Here is a 22,195-nt window from a genome sequence, read left to right on the forward strand (position 1 = left end):
TTGACATATCCTTTTACTATTGGACATGCTGAAACACATCTTGCCATGACGTAACATAACTCCATCTGCATCACTCCTCCTTCGTCACAGCCCACTTTAAAGAATCATATTTTAAATCTGGTTTAATGTATTGTTTTAGGGAAAACTTGCATAGTTTGCTATAGAGTGGTTACACGAATGGTATTAAATATCCAGCATGAAATGAACATAATGTGCTGAAGTACTGGAATCACATCAATGATAATTCCCAGATATATTTTATACATATTTTTTCTTATATTATCACATAATTTTGTAAAAATTTTAAAAAGCGAACTTGAAAAACTAGAGCATATTTGAACCAGTGCTGTATTTTTTACCAAAGCCTGTACTGTAAAACCTGTCATAAGTGGCACTGAAAAACTCTTTTCAAATGTAAACAATTATACTACATTCTTTAACTGGCTTTTCTTTATCCCCCCAAGGGGAAAAAAAGAATTTTGACTCAATGAAACTTACTGAAATTCCCTTAAATTCAATTTACTTACCCCATTTACTTATTTTCAAATACCTAAATGTCACCATTTTTCCTTCAAGAGAGGAAAAGCATGTAACCCTTACTTTTAAGTTACCTCCATCTTAAATCTTCTGAAGGGCTCTTGACACATAACAGATACTCATACTGCCACTTTCTCTTGAAAATCACGGGATCCTGAAGAGAGCCTTTGCTGCACTATTTTGTGAGGCTGCATGCAATAAAGATGAATGCAATAAAACAGGGCTTGATCAGACACCAGAACACAGAGCTAAAGTGTCTAGTCAGAGAAAAGTGTGTGACAAGCAAATTAAATAACTCATCTCTGTTATTATATGCATTTTCCTCTTGTAAAGAAAAAGAATTTGCCTCAGTCAACAAAATAACTTTAAACCACTTCCCTTTATCCTAGGTCTTCATAATAGCATTAAAATAAGAACTTAGTTAAATATGGAATTTGCTGTTACATCAGAAATTATGAAGTATCTAGAGAAGCTGAGAGATAGTAAAAAATGGGGTAAAAGATGTAAGACAGACAGCAGTAAATTTTACTGACAGGGAAATGATTGGATCAAATGGTGACAAACCTAAGGCTAGCCTTTTGATTGAGCTGCTTGGATGCTCTATAAATGATTTTGATAAAAACAATGCTTTGTTCCTGAAACAGCTGGTGTTACAAATTGAGAAAACATGGTCTACACAGAGGATGATCAGGACACTTGCATTGATTGGTTCCTCAGCCTAGCAAATGCAGAAGATTGAAGAGTAATGGGAAAAGGATGAAATTCCAATGTTCGTAGGACAGGAACCTCACCCCTAGGGTTTAACAGGAACATGTGCTACAGACAAAGGATGTATCAAGCTTTAAGCAAGTGAGGAAGAAGGCCAGTGCTAGTTTACCCACCACAACATGAACCTGATGTACTGAAGGGGGAGATAAAAGGGAAAAAAGGTAGATGTATTCTGGGATGGGTAGACATCAATGTCTTTGTGCATAGCCCTGTGGAGAACCGATCTGAAATGTCATTATCTATTCATGCCATGCACATTCAGAAGAGCTGAATTCAAGCCAGAGCACAGAGACTCAAACCTATATTGTAGCTGGAAACCAAGAGAGCTGTGGCCATTGTCCTAGCAAAAGAAAGGATGAACACACAAGGAAGTAGCTCAGAAGGCTACTATCAACTAGGATAAATTTAGGCAGGGAAGGACTGACAGAAGAAAAAATAAAAGTGATCAAAGATAATATTCATGAAAAGGTATGGACTGAAATTATCAGATAGTTCTTTGCAGACAGAGAATTGAGATTCTGAAAAAGTCTTCCTGTGGCAGAGAAGACATAAACAAATCCTGGCCAGCTTTAAGACCTGCAGACTGTAACTGCTGACACTACTGTTTTCACCATGTTAGAAAGAAGCTTTTTTCTTTCTGCTGTGATGTTAATGATTAAAAGATATTTTCTTCCCCCTCAAAGTTTTAATTGTATGAGAAAGGCTATGTAAACTACCTGCATGAAAAATTAATGTTCTGCTTTTGTAAAACGGCTTCTAATACAGATATTTCCCATGGGGAAGTTCAGCTCCATGACTGTATATGGCATGGGTAACTTATTGCCAAAGGTCTGGAAGCATGTCACTACTCATGTGATACAAGAAATTCAATCCCCATTGGAAAGAAATTGGATGTGTTTTTTTCCTGTCTTATCGAAACCTCCTTTAACAGTAGGTCTCAGAAATTTTATCTACCTTCATATTTGAGAAACCTGGGATTTTTATGACACTGATGGATTTCAAATGTAGAGGTTTCAAGCATCCAAATTTCAGTTCTGCAGAAGCTCAGTTTTATAAAGAACAATATCCTTTTCCACAGTCTTTGGCCCACAAAATGTAAAAAAAGCAAAAAGGAAAGGTTACTGAAATCCATATGAAGGTTCAACTGTTTCATTACAATAACAGTTTTAGAATATGGGAGGCCAAAAATCAGACATATGTTGAGTTCAGAATTTTTTTCAGACTCACAGGTGATCAGTGAGAGTTGAGAAGTCTTCATACTCCACTGAAGATGGATTTGACATTACTATGTTACTGGTGATGTCAAACATAGGCTGCTCTGGTTTGTTTTCCCTGTCAGTTCATGCACAGGAGCCAGACAATTTATCTACTCAGGGGACAAGCTTGGCAGATGAAGAACCCACATGCCAGTTTATAGATTTTGCTTTTCCAGCAGTGGCATTTGAATCTGGTTGGCCTTTGACTGATTTTTATTGCAGACATTTTCAAGCTGCTATGTAGCTGGTCTGTAACAGGATTACCTTTCCCTTTGGAACAAGTTGTTGCAAAGACATTTCTAAGTATGAAGATTTTATATTATTTTTAAATATGATTAATGTTATGCAACTTGTGTAGGTATTGTTTGGTTTGTAAGATGGGAATCATTACATACAAACTAGATATCATAAAAAACAATAATTTAAAAAATAGAAAATTATTGCTCAGGTGGAAATAAGATATTTGATGCCTATCCAATGCCAATCCAATGTAACCTATTGTTTTTGGTGTTTACACAAAAGATTTGAGGTTAAAAAAACCCAAATCCAAATGTATTTCTGAATTAGTGAGCTTTCCTTCCACAAATCTGTCCTTGGCCTTCTCTCTGTCTTACATAAGTCAACAAGTTTTGTGCATCTGTTATTGCTTCACTCACACAGCCACCATCTTGATGCAATATTTCTGCAAGATGAAAACAAATTTTTCCAGCCTTCCACTTCATGAATAAAGCTTTTATTATTATTTGACTCAACAGGAGTAAAAAAGAGACTTGAAGACAAGGCCAGAATACAGACTGCATGAAATTCTCAAGTAAGCCTAAATATATCTTGGACTCAGTCTCCTGAACAGACCATTGGTCCCCCTGAGACTGAATGTTGCAAGTGAGCCCAAAGAGGAGGGTGAATCACTGCTGGCATGTCCTGAGTTATAAAGAGTGATTGGAACAGGTAACTGTGTGCCTGGTACTGTACTTGTGCTTCCTAACATGCTGGAAGAGGAGTGCACAAAATGTCTGGTTTTTTATCAGTGGTATGTACTTTATTAAAGAGGGCCTGGAATGCTCGTACCATCTTACAGTTACAAGCACAGAACTGGTTTTGTGGTTTGGTTTGGTTTTTTTTACAAGATAAATGCTCTGATATATCTAAAGCCAGGGTAAATATACATATGTTTGTCTATCATACCAGGGTGAGGTTCTATTCTAGAGCTTTGTTTCTGTTTAACTAAATAGTATTTCTTTGAATCATTGCCTAAAAATTTATTACTATCTCCATTTATAATTATACTTTTACAAGTCAAACATCTTATTTTACTTTCTATGTTAAGATACTCTGAGGTATATGATTAATAGGAATAGAAATTCTCCACCTCTTCAGACACATAAAACAGACCTTGGTACATGACTTCGCTCAGTTACAACAGCAAGATTGATATTGAACCTCTTTTTCCCTATAGATACTGCAATCATGTCATATAGACTTTAAAAAATTCTTCTCCAATGCATTTGGATATAAATATACATTCATAATCCTTTCTTCCGTTCTGAATTATATGTATCTTTAAAAATATTTGTTTTTATTAAAATGTAATCTTCTAAAGCACATGATATTTACTTAGGCTCATGCTTTCATCATAACCTAATCTGTCATATTTCAGCTGGATTTGCTTTTCATTCAGAATTCTCCATTATCCTAGCAGCACTCAGAACTGAAATCACAGAAAATTTACAATATTTTTTAATGCTAAACTGTACATTTAAAATATTTGTGGCATTATCACATATTAATTCTATGTATAATTGTCATATTATAAAATTATAAAACCATATAAAATGGCTTCAGCAAACCAAAGATTATGTGTTCTTTATTGACTGCTATAGCCAAGTGTCAAATGAACAATTATTTTTGTTCCTTCATATAAATGAAGGAGAATGCAATTGTTTTCTTATTAATTTTCTTGCTTTAAAGCTTACCACTGTGTCTTTTCAAATACAGTGAGAAATAAAATGGTGAAAAGCTCTACCAGCCTAACAACTCCCGGTCACTCTATCACTGTTGGGAATATTGTTTTAACTCTCCATAATCTTTATAGCTTAACTTTTTTCAGGTATTATTAAATAAAACTTTGTAATACATCAAGGATAACTTTAAAAAGAGGAAAGCTAAGCATAGTTAAGTTAAAAAAATTATTTAATTCAAGTAACTTTCAATCTGTAATATAGCTAAACACCAGTACTGAGCTTTGTCCTAGAAGACATTTTCCCTCAGAATGATGAAAAAAAATGAATGAAGAAGATGGGTAACAAATGCTTGCTTCATAGTTAAAAAGTATACAACTAGAAATTACGTTTCTGAACAGAAATATTCAAACAATGCATCACCTCTAATATGAGTCATCCACTTGCATACTCTAAGAGCTGGTTTTGGGTGTCAGGCATCCTACTCAACCCAGGTAGTATAAGCAACATCAGATGAATGGGATGAAACAATTTCAAGTTACATTCTATTATCTACCCAAACTGCCACAGAAAGATAAACATGTTCTAAATTATCTTATAGCACCCAATGTGACAAATACTCAAATACAACAAATGTATTTGATGGTGGTTTGCCACAGGAACAGATACATGTTCCTAATTCCCATTTCCTAATGGGATGATTGGTAGGAGATAAAATTAAATGTGATGGAAGATACTGGTCTCATCCATACTGGTGAATTTCATGTTGTGCAAGCCTTGTTCTTCTGGAAGGAGACTTAAGACCACAACATAGTGTAATGTCTGCACATATAAGGGCACTGACAAACAAAAAATGTCAGCTATTTGTGCTAAAAGTGGTTCTCATGCCACGTGTTGTCTAAGACTTCCTTAAACACATGCTTGAATCATCAAGTGCAGCTCTTCAATAGCATACTGAGACACTGCCACTTCACGCTGACGTGCAATCCTCCACCTCCAACAGTTTCTCAAAGAAATAAAGAACTAAACTTACCTATTACAAGGGATTTGTTCTTCTTAATGGTTTGGGGTTGGGTTTTCTTCCTGTCTAAAACCCCATTTACTGCTCCAAAAATGTACTTGAAAAAGATTAAACATGCTCAACCTGATATTGTCAGGTAACAGAGTGCACTAGAACTGACTTGTGTGGCACAGAATTGCAACACGGCAGTTCACATGAGGAGTCTGCCTGTGTGTGTGATTCTCTGACTGCCACCAGTGCTTTGTGCTTGCCATGGTACAGACAGATTCCTTGACCCAAACTTTTGTCACAGACATATTTTCTCCTTCCATCTAGCTTTCTCTTTCCTTCTTTCTCCTTCCTCTATGTTTGCTTCTGATGGACAAAAGAAGAAAACATATTTCCAGGCAACTTGCTATATTTACAATCAAGTGACATGGCAGCCAGACCATTACTTATCAACTCTCCATTAAACTTTAATAGATTAATCATCAATTATTGAGGGATTAATGTTCAGATCCAGCTGTGCTGTCCCAGTTCAGTTCACAAGTGCCAGCAAAGATACTTTATGGCCTACACTGTTGAGCATTCAGATTCCCAAGCACCTCTTACTCTCACATCCAGCTTTCTGAAGCAGAAAAAAGAGGATTTTTAAACTGAGTATGCAGACAGAATAAGAGAGAAGAGGAAATTTGAGCTAAAGAATAATTTTCCAGTGGATGGGATTGCTCTGAGTTTTGTAAATAAACATTTCCACTTGAAAACTAAAAAAAAACCAACAAAACAACAAAAAACCAAAACCAACCCAAACCCCAAAATCCCACCTCTTGAACAGCAGCTTTTTAAGCTAGGTGAAATATGCTAATCTGAAACATATTATGCATAGATTCTATAACATGATCAAATGCATATCTGCCACATAGTGGCAACAGAAAGGGATAGCGACTTATTACTGTACAATAAAAGTAAAATTAACATTCTAAATGTAGCTGAATTTTGGACCTAAAACCAGACCAATTTTTATAATAGCTGCACATATTTTTAAAAGCTGCTGAGACACAGAGGGTACTAATAAGAGTAGCAGATGAAGTGCCCTGATACTTTCCCCATTAAGAATGAAAACTGAAATTCTGCACCATATATATATATTGTCAGCTATAAGTACTGAAACACAGGTCAAGAGTCAATAAGACTTTAACTAAAGGAATTGGTACTTAACATACCTTCTTTGGAGATCACTGTGCACATGCCATAAAGACAGGCTCTGTCAAGCAATCTTTCCCTTCCCCTACCCCTGCCAATATCAGTCTACCTGTCAATCCACCTGCCTATTAGTATGCTGTTCAAGGTTGAAAAGAAATACCAAAGAAGTGTCTCTCAGTCAGCTTTCATTGCCACAAGGAATAAACAATGAACAGAGAAACTTCATCACTAGTTCATTATAGTCACTTGTAAACAATTAAGAATTATAAGCAGAGTCTGGGAGTAGGCAGGTTATTACTGAGGTAAAAATTATATGAATCAGGGTACTGAAGCTGTCACATGCAAATCCTACAGGGAAAGTGAAAATGTATATTGATATATAAGGAAGGGCACCATTGTGAAATGCTAAGTGTATTACCAATCATTTTGTTAGCTGATTGTTTTCTTCCATGAGCCTGGGAAATACCAGATGGAAATAATTTTGTCTTTGGCTTTCACAGAAGATTCAAATACATGGAAGAGGAGATTGGAAAATAAAAATTCAGTGCTGTCAATACAGGCCCCATCTATGTTACCTGTGGCTGGGCTATGAGGCTGACCACATGAGAGGTTATTTAGCAAATATCTCCTGTACTCCTGAATTGACAGGCTACTGGTGCTTTCCAGCCTCCATGAGCTGTGTGCATTGCTCTCACAGATATGCTTGCACAAGAGTATGTGCTCCAATATATTCTCCTTAGAAGAGACAGACATGTTGTAGCTGCACACTGTAGACCAAAGTCTACCTCTCTGGGCACAGGGCAAAATTTTATCAAAGTGAGTTAATAGTTGGTACTCGATTGCTTATGGGTGGAATTGTTACAATGTCCTCAACCACACCTATAAACTAAAAAAACCCCTGAAAGAGCACCAGTGGACTTTGCTTGCAGCACAACCGTCTGATGGATATTATGAGGGAAAATGAATAATGTTTCCTTCTGTTCATTTGGCAGTGTATTGGAAGACTAATAAAATCTGCATTAATTCCAGAAGAAACAAATCTGCAAGAGGACATACATTTAGATGACCAAGCTGGTTTCCATTTCTGACTGTCCTGATGCTTTGAACAGTTATTTTAAAGCGAGTTGAAAAGAAGACTTGTCAAAAGAAAATTTACATGTGTATTAAAATAATTTTACAAACATTTAATAGAAATTGTCACTCTTTTCTCAATGTTGATGGAAAGAATAGACCTGAAGAGTCTTTTAGGGTGAAGAAGACGAAGGCAGGTTTTGTGACTGTTCCAAACATATATATATATATATATGTGTGTGTGTGTGTGTGTGTGTGTGTGTGTGTATAATATTGGTTTTAGCTTTGGAATAATTTTTTTCCTCTTTCTTTCCTACATTCACACACACGACAACAATGCATCTGACTAGAAATCATTCGATACATGTATTTGACATAAATTTGCTAGCAAGCCAAATACACAAGACAGTATAAGTCTGTAGCTATACCACCTTGGGCTTTGATCTTGTCAGATCTCATAAACTAAGCAAGATTGGGCCTGCTGTGTAATTGGGATGGAAGACCTCCAAGGAAAACCCAGCTGTTGTAGGAAGTGGTGTTGGTCACTCAGTAGGTGGTATTATTCACTCTGGCTCTGCACTGAATCAATGCCGCGCTAAGATGCTGCTGGTGGTATTATCTGTGCACCATACATAAATCTAAGGTGCTGACCAAGTGGGCTAATTAGATATCCCCTGGCACATTTCACAAGAGCTAAAATTGTTAACTGCAGCAACCTGGACAAAGTCCAAACTGAATAAATACATGATGCCAACTTAAATATTCTCTAAGTTGCAACTAAATAAAGTACTTAAATACATTTAATTCACTGTATGCTGTTTTGTATCATTTATGTACATTGTTAAAAAACTGCCACATTTTACTCTAGAGGTGATGACATTTCACTGTTGGTTGAACTAATTCATTCATGGCCTATAAAACACAGCCACAGTGAAAAGCATCTTGTACAAGTAAATATTTATACAGAGCGTTTTTACTGCTATGCAATTTGTTTCTTAGAATATATCATATGCCTTAGTTAGGCCAAGTTCTTTTTGTGAACAAAAAATAAAACTAAAAGAACTGTCTTATATTTTTAACTCCCTACTAATTCATCATCTAGGTAAAATTCATCATGTAAATTTTGGCAGATGGACAATATTTTCCTTTACAATAACCTAAAATTAAAAACAAAACAAAGCTTTCCAGGTCTTCAGAGCTTAAAATATCTTAAGATTGGACAGAAGTGTATTAAAGTTTGCATTGTGTATGCAACTCTAGTCCACAGTGTACAGAATTCACTGAGCCATTAAATAAAGTCCATTATTAAAATCTCAATGTTATGTGGCATAATTACGATGAAGTTTGGAGCAACATCTTGAATTTTTATTGCTCTAAAATGTACAAAGTTAAAATTAAAACTCCTTATTCAACTTTGGATTTTAGACCTCTGATAACACTGTCGGTAAAACATCAGCAAGAAGCGAGATTAATGGCAATGCAATTTTCTCAGGAGAAAGAACCTCTGCTGTTAACATTCCAATTTAATTATTTAACTGTCATTTTAAAAAATTAACACATGATATAAAAAGCTATACATTGGATTACATTTGTATAATTTTGCCAAGACTGAAACTGTGTAATTCAACACAATTTTATTTGGCAGTACTCATGTGAAAGGAAGAATGTATTTAAATGTTCATTTTAATGACATCTTGTTTGAACAAGTCATAATAATTAAAGATATAATAACTTTATCAGCAAAATTAGCTGTCAGATCACTATTTTATTGTTGATCTTAGAATATGATGAAATAACCTTGTAGAACATTTTTGAGGGAGGGAGGGAGGAAGGGAGAGAGGAAAGGAGAGAGTAATGCTGGAGAAAAAAATCAACGATTCTTAATCATGCCAAAATCACGGATATTATGGATAAATGTGGACCATCAAAACAAAAGTAGCAATTCCTGTATTACTCTGTACTGATATATTCTGGATGTTCTTGAAGGAAATTTTCTTGGACAGCCTCAAGATTCACATACAAAAGGAAGAGATTTTTTACAAATCAAATGGGGCAGTTTGTTACATAGTAATCAAACAACCGTATTTTCTTAAAGAAATTTTATTTACTAAAATTCTGGAATCTCTTACGGGCTATAAGAGCACTTCATCTCACTCAAGACTGCAGGGAGATGCCTAAACTCGTTTGTGAGCCAAATCCTAGAATCTTTTTTCTCACCTAAGCAACCAAGCACATCTTTTTCTTTTTCAACATGTACTTCAGTGTTTTCTGGCACATTTTATACTGAAAGGTGTACAAAACAGAAAATATACCAGGACAAATACCTGGAAGTGAAATTTCCCAACCCACAGTGAATGCTCTGAATATTAAAGTGCAGAGTTTAATGCTGATGGACTTTTTCTTTCATGAAATTTCAGGAGAAAAAAAAAAAATCCATGTCTTCCTTTCTTTATTGTGGAAAGCTTTAAATAGGTTGAAAGTTGACTACAACACCCATATACACATATATATATACACAAAAACTAACCTAGTCACCTTCTTCCAACTCTCACCCCTCTTGGCTTCTATCTAGAAGAGTTGAAATAAGGGTAAAATTTGTTTTAAAATATAAGACTGCAAAGTTTTTATTACAGAATTTTAACAAAAGATGAAGTGAATACCCCTTTCCAACTATTTCCTGAAATAAATAAATAAACAAACAGGTAAGGAGAATATATGTTTTTGTCATTATTTGTATATAGACTCAATTCTTTTTTCTTTAAATTCAGAAGAAACAATATTTAGTCACAGAAACAGAATTTAGATTAACATCAATTTGCCTATTATTTGTTAGTTCATATACTATTTAAAAATGGGCTGAGGTAGGTAGATTGAAGTATTAAACACAGTTGTGGGAGATGGGGAAGAAAAGGGGGAAACCCAAAGCTGAGACATTTAAATTCAGACCTCAAATAAACATGAATTACTCCTCCTGATGTTAGCGGATGTTTTAAAATAGATGTGGCCACAGATTTCAGATGCCTAAAGCTAGAGTTCTAAATCCACATTTAGGCACTTAAGTAACACTGGCTTGATTTCAAAATGTATGTAGAACTGTAACTCCCACTGTTTTTGAAGTAACACTTTTGTCAGGTTATATTTATGAAGTTATCTCAATGCAGAGTTGGAAGCTTAGGGATGCAAGTCTGAAAGTTATGAGAGCTATTAATTAATTTTTTTCCAGAAATATGGTGATACATTTTAATGTGTAGCCAAAAATCGTATTTAAGGTCCTTTTCTAATTATCATACACACATGGTGAAGACAGACACAACAAAGAGAGTTCTTTTTCCACTGGTAAAACCAAAGACAGGGCTTGGCAGAGGGCAAATGTTGCTGACGTCTCAGGGACACAGGTGCTTCACCCTTTTGAGAGAGACATAATTTAGGTGCTTAATTAAGGGTTCCAGAGAGCAATTGTGGGTACTTACAAAGAAGTTTTTTCTTGGTTAGTCAGTAAGGGCACGTCTTTTTAAGGTTTTATTGACCTGAGTGAAACATTCATTGAGATAGTTAAACACCAAAGGATACAACAATCCATCCATCCATCCATCCGTCCATCCGTCCCTCCATATGTTTAAGACAGAATGTACATTTATGAACAAATTTACATTCAATGATTCAAAAAAAAGGAAAGGATGAAAGAGATTATTTGTTTCAGCACACTTTAGGCAATGATGTTAAAGTTTCAGGACTCTGAATAAAAAATTTATAAATGAAAATCAAAATTTCCTTTAAGGGCAATTCACATACCCTCAGGTCCATGCTATCCTACAGTGGATTAGAAATGAGTAGATTCATGTCCCTTCATTTAAAATAAAGATGAAGTCAAGAGTTTAAGCGTTAACCCAAAAACATGTGTTCCACATTATACAGAGAAGAGGAGGAACAAGAGGAACAGGAAATTGACATCACAGAGGACAACAAAGTCTTAAATTCAATGTTGTGTTTAGAAGACAAATAACACCAGGACAGAATAACAGCAGGAAAGAAGTACTTATACAACTTAAACGGAAGGTTTTAAAGGATCTGACAGCTGCAGGAAATTCTTGCACAAAATTATACCTGCATAGGTTAGTTTCAGGATTATGATGTTTTAAACATTGCTAAAATATTCATATACAGCTAACATAGACATCCTTTGCAAATGTATCAGTTTTCAACTTTTACGTCTATGAGGAAAAAAAGTCCTCCACACTACATTTGCAGTACTCTGATGAGCAATCAAATGAGTGATTTCATAAGGCTTTATACGTTTCCTGTGTTTACTCTTGTAATTATTTACCTTTCAGCATTTTATATCAACCCCCAACTAAGTTTGGGTCCAAAGCACTTTAATATAAACCAGAAATACTCACATAAGATGATTCTTACAAATAATGAATTCAACATATGCATGTTTGTTTTAATTGACCACAGACTGATGTCACAGATTACTTGAGATGGAAATGTACCTCTGTGGACTTATTCTTGTTTCCTCATGCACAACACCCAAAACATTGCACAAAATCTGATGCTGGTATTTCTCTAAGTTACTACTGTTGAAGACTTAACCTCAAATCACTTTCAGTAAGTTGCCAGTAGACAGAACAAAAATGTTTTGATGTTTATGAAAAGCTATCCTGAACGCTCTGAAGTTATGGTTTTTTTTCAGATTGGTTTGGAAGTGCTTCAAATAGAGCTTTCTTGTGGGATTTGACTCTTCAAATTCCATCTCCCAACACAAACCAGAGGTGGCAAAGATGTTTTAGAGCTTTAAAAGTCATATAACTCAGAGGCAGTTCCAGAAATCAATGCTAACAGAGAGAAGGGAGTTGTTTTCCAAACTGACAGTTTTTCCACTCTAGTTGCATTCTTACAGCCTTAATACCAACACAGAGACACTTATTTTTCTCCTTTAACATAGCATTCTCAAAAAAGATATTTTCAGTATTTTAGGGTTGACCCAAGTCCAGTAGCACAGTCACTGGTTGAGTTCTTCTCAGCTGGAGCATTGACAGCTATATACAGTTAAACAATGGTTCATGTCCCTATTTTGTTGGGCTTGTGCATGTTGTGTGGGCTCTACTAAATTATAAACTGCCTGGTTTTTGTGTATTGATTTTTGTTTGTTAAAGTTCTCAAGAGGTTGCATGACTTCATTCATACAAAGGAATACTTCATGAAATCTTAATCAAAGCAGCAGCTACATTGTCAAAAAAAGAACTCACATTTAGATTCTCACTATTCCAATTGACATTAGATTTTTGTTTACTTTTCCAAATTTTATGTTTATTTTTTTCCTTTAATTCCTGTGTTTGAAAATTTATCATTAAAGATCAAGTTCAGTGAGAAATCATTCAGTATTTTAATATAAGCTATTGACTTCTTGAAAATTCTCTGCTCTTGGAAGGGCTCCATTCTTGAACTGGGTGAAGAATTTGCAGAGACATTGCATTTCACTTAAGTTATTCCCTCATTCAACACAGATTTCCATCCATCATGCAACATAAAAGTCTGTCTACTAAGAGCAATTAATTAATCTTCCCACTCACTCCTTTGACACATTTCAACAATTATTTTGTATTTAAATAGCACACAGTGCTTAAAACCCAGCTGTACAGAGCAGAACATCGTTCCTTCCTAGTCTTCCACAAGGATGAAAACCACTCCATATGCAAGTCACCAAGGTAGCCCCTAATGGTGGATATATTACTGATAAGTGTGCTAAGCATATTTTTGTTTTCCTCTTCAAATCCATTAAGAAACTAGTATAAACGCCTCAATCAAGGGGTTGCCCTACCAGTGATAGCAACAGCAGAGCAAGATGCAGAGCCATGACATGCTTTTCCTTCCTCTAATCCCTAAGACACCTCTCAGGTATACTTTGCAGAGGGGTCTCTAGCTGGCAGTCAGGCTTTTCTAACTCTTCAGTCCCTGTTTACCTCTTCAAAGTTAAGAATGACAGACCCACTAGGACAGCATAAAGAAAAAAAACCAGAAATCTGAATTTCAAATTTGTAGAATTTTGATAAAATTCAGAATAAAAAAAGTTCCAGGCGTCAGGAATTCCCACAGAACAAAACCCCCATTTTCCAACCCAATTCAGTGAACTATTAGGTTCCTATATTTTATAGAATATATAAAGAAAGTTCTTCAAAAGTGTTTATTATTTTGTTTCAAAAGCAATCTCAATTCTACTTCACACTCCTGTCAAACACCACCTAATAATTAAAAAATACTCAGGCAATGTTGCACGCTTTTCAGATATGCAGGAACACACCTGCCCCAGCCTTTCCCATTTTTGCTTTCTATTTTAAAACAAAACTAAATCAGATTTTTACACTTTTCCGTCTTTGGTTGCATACATGTATTTAACCTCTGAACAGAACATGAAAAATTCCTTTCCTGAGGAAAATAGTTGATATTTCTTGACCTGCAATGTACTGATATATTATGATTGCCAAAATTGTTAAGTATATGTACAGACAGTGCTCTTACTGATCAGTTTTTGCAACACTGTTGGATGCATGAAATTAGAACTTGCCCTTTGGAGTTATGCTTAATATTGAAGCATATGAACAGAAATGAAACAGAATGAAAATGAACAGAAGCACGTTAGATTCAGATTAAATAGTAATTGAAAAGTTTATAAATGAATTGGCAACAAAAAGAAACAGAGTAATTTTAGATGAATATTGATCACCAGTCAGTCGAGACTAAAGAGGGAAAAGGAAAGCTGTGCAGATATGAGGGAAGGAGAAGTTACATTACTGGGAAGGAAAGAAGGAGAGAGAAAATATTATAATATCGTAAAATTTCAATACATATAAGAAAATATTAAACTGCTAGTAACACTTTAAATGGAGGTCCTTAAATGCTGATTCATATACATGTAATTACTGAGCTTCCTTAGGATCTTTTTAACCTTAATTGAATTTCCATTGATTATTAAGAGACTGTTTATGTAAGGTGAACAACTACATGGATGTTCTATTACACAGCTGTTAAATCTCAGCAAATACCTTTTTAGGAATGATTTGGTGTTTAATTAGCATACAATAACTCTCCTCTTAAAACTAAATTAAATCTCTATTTGAGAAACTTAATTTAAAGTGTTAGCCAAATGTGCATACCTGCAAGGTGGTAATTTCAGATTTGTGGTAGCAGTCAAGGTCTAGTAATTCTGCAATGCTGAAGGTTAGAAAATCTGAACTCAATTCTCAAATAGGTGATTTTTAACCTGATTTGCCATGTACCAACACACAAACGAAAGACAAGAAGTGATCATGTTGCTGTTATTCTTCAATCTTTAATTAACTTTGAAATATGATCACTGAAAAAATCAGTGAAACAACACAAAAATACTTAAACACTATTTTTGCTGTTAGAATTGTAATGTTTTTGTGACTATTTACAGAAATCTAGTATTAACTGAGGTTTCATTTTTTGTTTGGGCAATTTGTTCATCACATGAAAATGAGGATTCTGTCCACCCAATGGGATTTGCCTTGTTTCTTTACCTTCTTTCTTTACCTTTCCACATGCATGAAAAGTGCATCAGGTCTGTTGCTGTTTTGCAGACTATCAAATCTTACAAGTAGAAGTGAAAGCTAGGGCACGATACCACTATGCACTTAAACTCAGAGCACATCAATCTTTTTCTAGCTTTAGCATTAAACTTACTGTGTAAGCTTTGACCAAGCCAGGTTTTGAGGTGCAGATCCAAAGCCAAGAAGAAAAGGCTGAAGCCTCAAGGGGTTAGGGCTGAGAAAAACCCAAGACCACCCCACAGTGCTATTGAGATTGCTGGGTTTCTATGCATGATGTCCTATGCAGCTAGCAGATTGCCTGCCTGAAGGGACAGAGCCTGCCAGAAGAGCATGCCTAGACCTAACCAGAAAACCACTGTCAGCAGGGAAAAATCCCCACCCAGACTTGTAAGAGGCGACCCCTAGATCCTGTCCTGTTGAATAATCGAAGGAGTAGGTGGGAGTAGCAGCTCTTCCTATGGCTCTGCATGGACCAAGTTAGCTTCATGGAGATCTGTAGATTTTTGAAACATTTGTTTTCCTTGCAGGACAAAAGAGTGAGAAAATATTGAGATTTTTAGAGGACAGAACTTTCATTTTCCAGCAAATTCCATGCATGTATGACAAAATATGGCCTGTTTTGTTGAACAAACACATTAGATACATTGTCAACCAATAAACAAACTCAAACCAGACTATTTCTTGTGAGTAACCATTCAATCTTGTTACCTGGCCATCCACTTCTTTTGCCACTCCTGTGCCAGTAGAAGACTTACAAAGAAGCTCTCAGGGATGCAGAACATGCGGCAGGAGAGTGTCAGAGTGGGTACTACTAAGTACCAAGCACTCTCAGTGCTCCCAAGCTCACTGGTAGCTCATCAACAGACACCTAAGGTGCTGGGGATTTCCTGCCATGCCTTAATGCTACAGAGTTTCAAGGGACCCTACGGTCAGGCATCTAAATGCAGTTATCCCCTTTCTAGTGCAAAGCATGATTCGGGGCATTTGCAGCTTGTGTTGCTTGCCAGCCTAAAGCCCAAGTGATACTTTCCCTTCCCCTGGCAATCCACCTGCTTAGCACTTGGAGCACAGGCCAAACCACTCAGTCCTGATGGTCCTCTGAGGACTGAATTTACATGAGCAGTGCCTTCTGGCGTCTGTAATTAAAGGAGGAGGATTTTTGCTATTACTTTTTAAATCACATGAAAGTAATGTCATGTCTTTGACTGATGATCTACTGATGAGCTGCATGTGGGCAAGGATATTCCAGAAGTGGAACTGAGCTTGTTGTTAAGCTAAAACAGGACGAAGACTTTGCCTGACCTTGGTGTTACTTAGGGTGGAGCATCACTCATAATATAGTGGGGACAAGATCTGGCAGAGGGCAAAAGGGAGGGAACCTTGCATTTTTCAAGATTAAAATATATGTTGCACATATCCCTCTGAAACACTCCCTGTAATTTTTTATTAATAATGCATCCATTTTACTCTGATTTGAGACATGGCGCTAGCCAAGGATGTGTCACTGGAAAAAAAAAAAAAAGGTGAATTTTCAAAAGTCCAACACGTCGAGAACATGAACAAGCCAGTAAAAAAATCACCCATTCATTTATGAATTTTACTTCAAGTGGCAATAACATTATCTTTTTTAAAGCAACAATAGAAATATGTTTATTTGTTGAACTTCAGCCCACAATTATTATAATTTTTTAGGTGCTTGAAATCCCAAAACAAAACCTGATAGATTTTGAAAAGCTCACAATATATCTTATGCATATAGCAAATCTTTATTGATGATGTTATGCAGAGTAGACAAATCTTAATCAAGGATTTGTTTAGAAAATAGTTTTGAAGTCTAGCTCCTCCAAACTAATTTTCTTGACTACTTTATTAGGTTAATAAATAAATTAATAAAATATATAAATAAATAAAATTACCCAAACATTTCAGTATATATGGCTAGAAAAAGGATTTGAAATAGGTTCCAAACTGTTTGGTATATTTTTGTCTCACTGCAATTTGCCTTTTCGTTTGAGGAAGATACATGAAAATATCAAGGATAAATTGGTTATTTCCTCATGATTTATGTGTATTTTTTAATCAGTCGCATTTTTCTGGATAGGAAAATAATTCCTACAGCTGTACAGACTAAGCAAAAATTTTCTTTAAAAATGAAAGTTGACATTGGCTCTTCAATCATCAGTCTGTATTTTCATAAAGATAGTATCTGATGCTGACTGGAGTACCAGCAGTACCTACCTTCTCCTCCCCATTTGAGATACAGCAGAGAACACAGTGAAGAAGACTAAGGTTACTGTGGGGAGTGGAAGACAAGGATAAAGATGTGTCTGTAGGCTTTGTTAGACCTTTCGTGTATGTCTCACTCTTTACATATGTCTGTTGTCTGAACATGCAAATGTTACTAGAAAAATAAAGAAAACTGTTTGCAATTAGCTTCTATGCCTATGTAAAATACAACTGAAACAGAAACTTAAAAGCACTGACATTTCTTACATTCAACCATTTCTGAAGCTTTGCTACAGCTTCCACTTAAAAAATAAGAAAAAGAAGTTTCTGTGGTGAGAAGAAATATTAGGAGTAAGATTAGAATTCTTTCCTTTTTTATTTATTTTCTCTTCAAATCCTGGCCAGTGTTAAATCTCCTGCAAAATTTTTCTTTTATGGTGACAGATTACTTAGAACTGGATCCTACAAAGACTGGAACAAATCAACATTATTAGTTCACAGGGAAAACCAGATTTGTCCTGGCCAACAGTTCAATTCTTACGAGTTGTGAAAACTTCCACTCCTTACTTCCATATGTGTTTATGGTAGCAATAAAAGCTCATAGTTTTAATGAGAAGCTGTAGTGAAGTTTTCAAGGCATACAGAACCAGTTCTCACAGAACTATCTGTGCTAGAAAGAGTAGTTTGCTGCCTCAGTGATACAAGGATGGATGATTGTGTTTAGCTCCACTCAGCAGTGGAGCCAAAGCTGCACAGGCTGAGAGCATAGGCAGAAGAGGAGAACTGCCAGCAAGGCAGTTCTGGCCCACACATGAGAAACACTGAGGCAGTCAAATATTGCAGCATGATAGTGGGGCTTACAGGAGCAAACATGGGGAACAGGGTGAGGGGATAGCCAGCAGATGACAATCCAAACAGAATGCTTGATGCTTGTTAGCAAACCATGATGCTCACAAATTATCCTAGGGAATAAAAGCGCAGGTCAGTGCCTTCCATACAAGGGTTCAGCAAAGTTGACAAGAACATTCAGCCTTCCCAGACTAAGGGGTCTACAGCATAATTTGAATATGGCAAAGTAGGGAGGATTTGCTATAGAATCCTAAAAATATGGTGAGCAGAATGGGATAGGAGACAGAGACTTAGAAAACAATATCATCTGACCTAAGCATATGTCAAAATTTTCCTAAACAAAACAGATGTTCCTGTTCTTCCTTCATTACTGATTTTTTGTGTTTCTTGATTTACTTCTGTTTGGCTTTATTTTTTTTTTTTTCAGAAGGTTGCTCTTCACTTTTTCTTAAGAAAAGAAATTCAATTTAGTTATTTTTGTTGTTGCTTTTGAGGATTTGTTTTGGGTTTTTCCATGAGATAAGTAAGAATGAAGCTGGTGAAGAGTTTGGAGCACAAAGTCTTATGAGGAGCAGCTGAAGGAGCTGGGGTTGTTTAGCCTGGAGAAAAGGAGGCTCAGGGGGAACATTATTGCTCTCTACAACCCCCTGAAAGGAGGCTGTAGTCAGGTGGGGGTCAGCTTCTTCTCTCCAGGTGACAAATGTCAGGAGCAGAGGAAATCACCTCAAGTTGTGCCAGGGGAGGTTTACACTGGATATTAGGAAAAAATTCTTCACCGAAAGGTTTGTCAAGCACTGGAACAGGCTGTCTATGGAAGTGTTTGAGTCATCACCCTTGGAACTACATAAGGCATTTAGGGACACGGTTTAGTGATGGACTTGGTAGTGTTGGGTTTATGGCTGGATCTTTGAGATATTTTTCAACCTAAGTGATTCTATGATTCTTTTCAGGCACAAAGGTGTGAGAAAGCTGCAGTCAGAATTTAAAATCTTTGCCATTGTTTTCACTCACCTTTTGAGTAAATTTTCCTAATTGGCTTGAATGGAAATCAAACACTTTAAGCCATTTCAGCTAATAACTTCATCTGTAACTCTTGCCTCTTTTCTCCAAAATGTACTACCTTTTAATGCAAACTAAAAAGCATCTTAGAATTAAGAAGTGTCTTCATAAAGGCTCTGAAGTTTACAGCAACTGGAATAAAGACTGCAAAATAGAAGTGTCGACTCAGTAATTTTAGTTTGTTATCACTAAATAATCTACTTTTGTTCCCTTCCGTGGGTGTGGTAAAAGACCCAAGAAACTTTTAAGAGTCATATTTGCAATGAAAATGAGCTAAGTTAGTTCTAGAACTTTGAAGCCCTCGCAAATCACATAAACATTTAGTGTAATGTATCCATGTTAACACCTTTAGCTTTGTGAGCCAATTTGTTCTACCAGAATTAATAAACTTGCCTATTAAAGGTAATGAACAAACAGCTGCATGCAACAGGAACCAGGAAGGGGTGCACATTTCACAGTTTCTAACTGTAGTTCACTGCTTGCCAAGAAGATTCACTGTAAGAAGACCTGGGTAAAAATGGCACCAGATTTTTACTTTGGAGACTTTTGATAGAAGCCTTATAGACACAGGATATAGATAGATATACAGGGACTACTACATGTATTAATCAAGACATGGCTGAATAAGCAAACTAAGGCCACATAAGTAGGTTTTAAAAACAAGGTCATCTCGTTCTTTTTTTTGCTGAGTGAAATAGTTATCTTTCCAGTTTGCAGGTTTTATTCTGAGTTATATAAAACCAGATGTTATTAGCACTAGCAAACCAATCACCTGTTATTATCACCCTGGAAGAGATAGAGGACAAGATAAGCCCTACATGATCTCATTTTGCAACTAACATTTAAAAGGAAAAAATGTCTATTCTTGTGACTGTAGATAAAATTAATCTCAACTACAGCCAAGATGTCATTATTAATGCAAGATACTTAAGTTAATCTGCTTTTTCCTCTGTGACCTATCTGACACTCTATATGTTTAATGCTATTTACTAGTTTGTCTCTAAAATGCAGCTTGGCATATTAACAGCCTTTTTTGTCTGATAGAATGAAACACACAGATGAGATCCCATCCACTACTGTGTCAAATGGAAACAAAACTTCATATGGCATGTTTCATTTGGTCTCAATCAACCAAACTGAACCTTCCATAGTACAGGTAAATGTATTTCTTTCCTTCAAAAATTGCCACTAATTTAAGATTTAATCAGAAACTTGAAAGAAAAGTTTATATGACATGTTAGCAAAATTGCAAATATCATATTGCTTGTCTGAAGAAAAATGAACAAGCCTTTTATATTAAAGGTTTTATAAATTAATCAGGTCACTTCAGACCTAATTAATCTATAATATTGCTAATAAGGATGGCAGATAAATTAATCATTTAACTTTCATAACTCAAATTCAAAATAACTAGCAATAAAGTGATAAAGCGAACACCAATTCAAAAACTAGGCAAGTACCCATTAGCTTGTGGAACCTTGCATCTCAGAAAGGCTTTTAAGATAAAAGTTCACACTTACAGATTTAGTGTGTATTCTCAAGCCAAGTACTCTCAAAAAAAATAGGTTCAACAAAATATCTTTGTATTGTCAGATCCTTTGATAGCCCTTTTTCTTTTATTCAGATAACTAAGGATCCACTGCACAAAACTCTCCAGACAGTTTAAGTGGGGAGATATTATAATTTATTTATTTATAAATAAAATAATATTATAATGTTTATATTATTGTATTCTGAATCAGATAAAAAACCTTCTGTTTGCTTTTTGTTATGTTTTTCCACTTTTCTCATAGATTCCCTTTGAGCATAGAGAACTTGCAAATTTCTGGAATGCCAGGAAGTTCTTCACATTTAATCCATCACAGAAGTAATCAGATGCTTAAATTATCTATCTTCCCTGAAGTTTGTTTTCCTTCCTTTCTCCTGATACTGTGAAAGCTGAATGCACCCAGATGTGTAAACAAAGTTTTTTCAGACACTTCTGAAAAATAAGGTTGTGCATATCTTTTACAATAGAATCCAAAGTTAGGTGGCATATAACTTGCATCACATTGCATTCTTACCTTGAAATGTTTGGGATTTTTTTTCTGGCAATTGTTTTTCTGGTAGCAGATCCTACAGTTTAAAGCAGCCTACCATTTTTCATTATGAAGTTCTTGTCCATTGCTTTTAGGATGCCAGACTTTAGCTGTACAGATTGCATTTTCTATGGTAGGCATCTGACCTTAGACACTTTAGAAAAACTCAACTCTTACAACAAAAAAGATTAACAGCACTGGACCGCTGATACAAGAAAATGAAAAATCCCTTTCACTGAGAGATTTTCTGCATATTACAGCTTAATTTCAGAACTGTACCCATTAGGTAAAGCACCACTTTTTGTGTCAAGGCTGTCCTAAGATGTCCACTTCAGTACAAGCAAATTAAAAGCGGGCAAACCAATGGACATCCTTTCTACAAACCAGTGAAGGCCATGAGCATGCCCAGTGTAAGTTGTAAAGCATCTCTGGGCTTTTCCTGCATACTAAGCTGCATAAGTTGGGGAATGAAGCCACAGGACAAACAGAGTTTAGCAGCAAGGCAGAAACCAGGTTGCCACTTGAGTAACCAGGGTAAGACTGGAGCGATTTGTAGTCATTACAAAAGCTGAAGCTTTTAAGGAGGGATTTAAATGAGGAGAAAATTGTGGGTGTTAGT

At 35.8% G+C, this 22,195-nt stretch overlaps 1 long non-coding RNA gene across 1 annotated transcript in view; it reads left to right on the forward strand.

The window, feature by feature from the left end:
- Positions 1 to 7,877, forward strand: part of LOC125318620 — a 44,361-nt gene extending 36,484 nt beyond the window's left edge. Inside the window, exons 3-4 of the long non-coding RNA XR_007200454.1 lie at positions 3,317 to 3,372; positions 7,715 to 7,877. This is a non-coding gene — a long non-coding RNA (uncharacterized LOC125318620). The remainder of the gene's footprint in view (positions 1 to 3,316; positions 3,373 to 7,714) is intronic.
- The last annotated feature ends 14,318 nt before the right edge of the window (positions 7,878 to 22,195 follow it).

Source organism: Corvus hawaiiensis, chromosome 30 (genome assembly GCF_020740725.1).
Source record: "Corvus hawaiiensis isolate bCorHaw1 chromosome 30, bCorHaw1.pri.cur, whole genome shotgun sequence".
NCBI classification, from domain to species: Eukaryota; Metazoa; Chordata; class Aves; order Passeriformes; family Corvidae; genus Corvus; species Corvus hawaiiensis.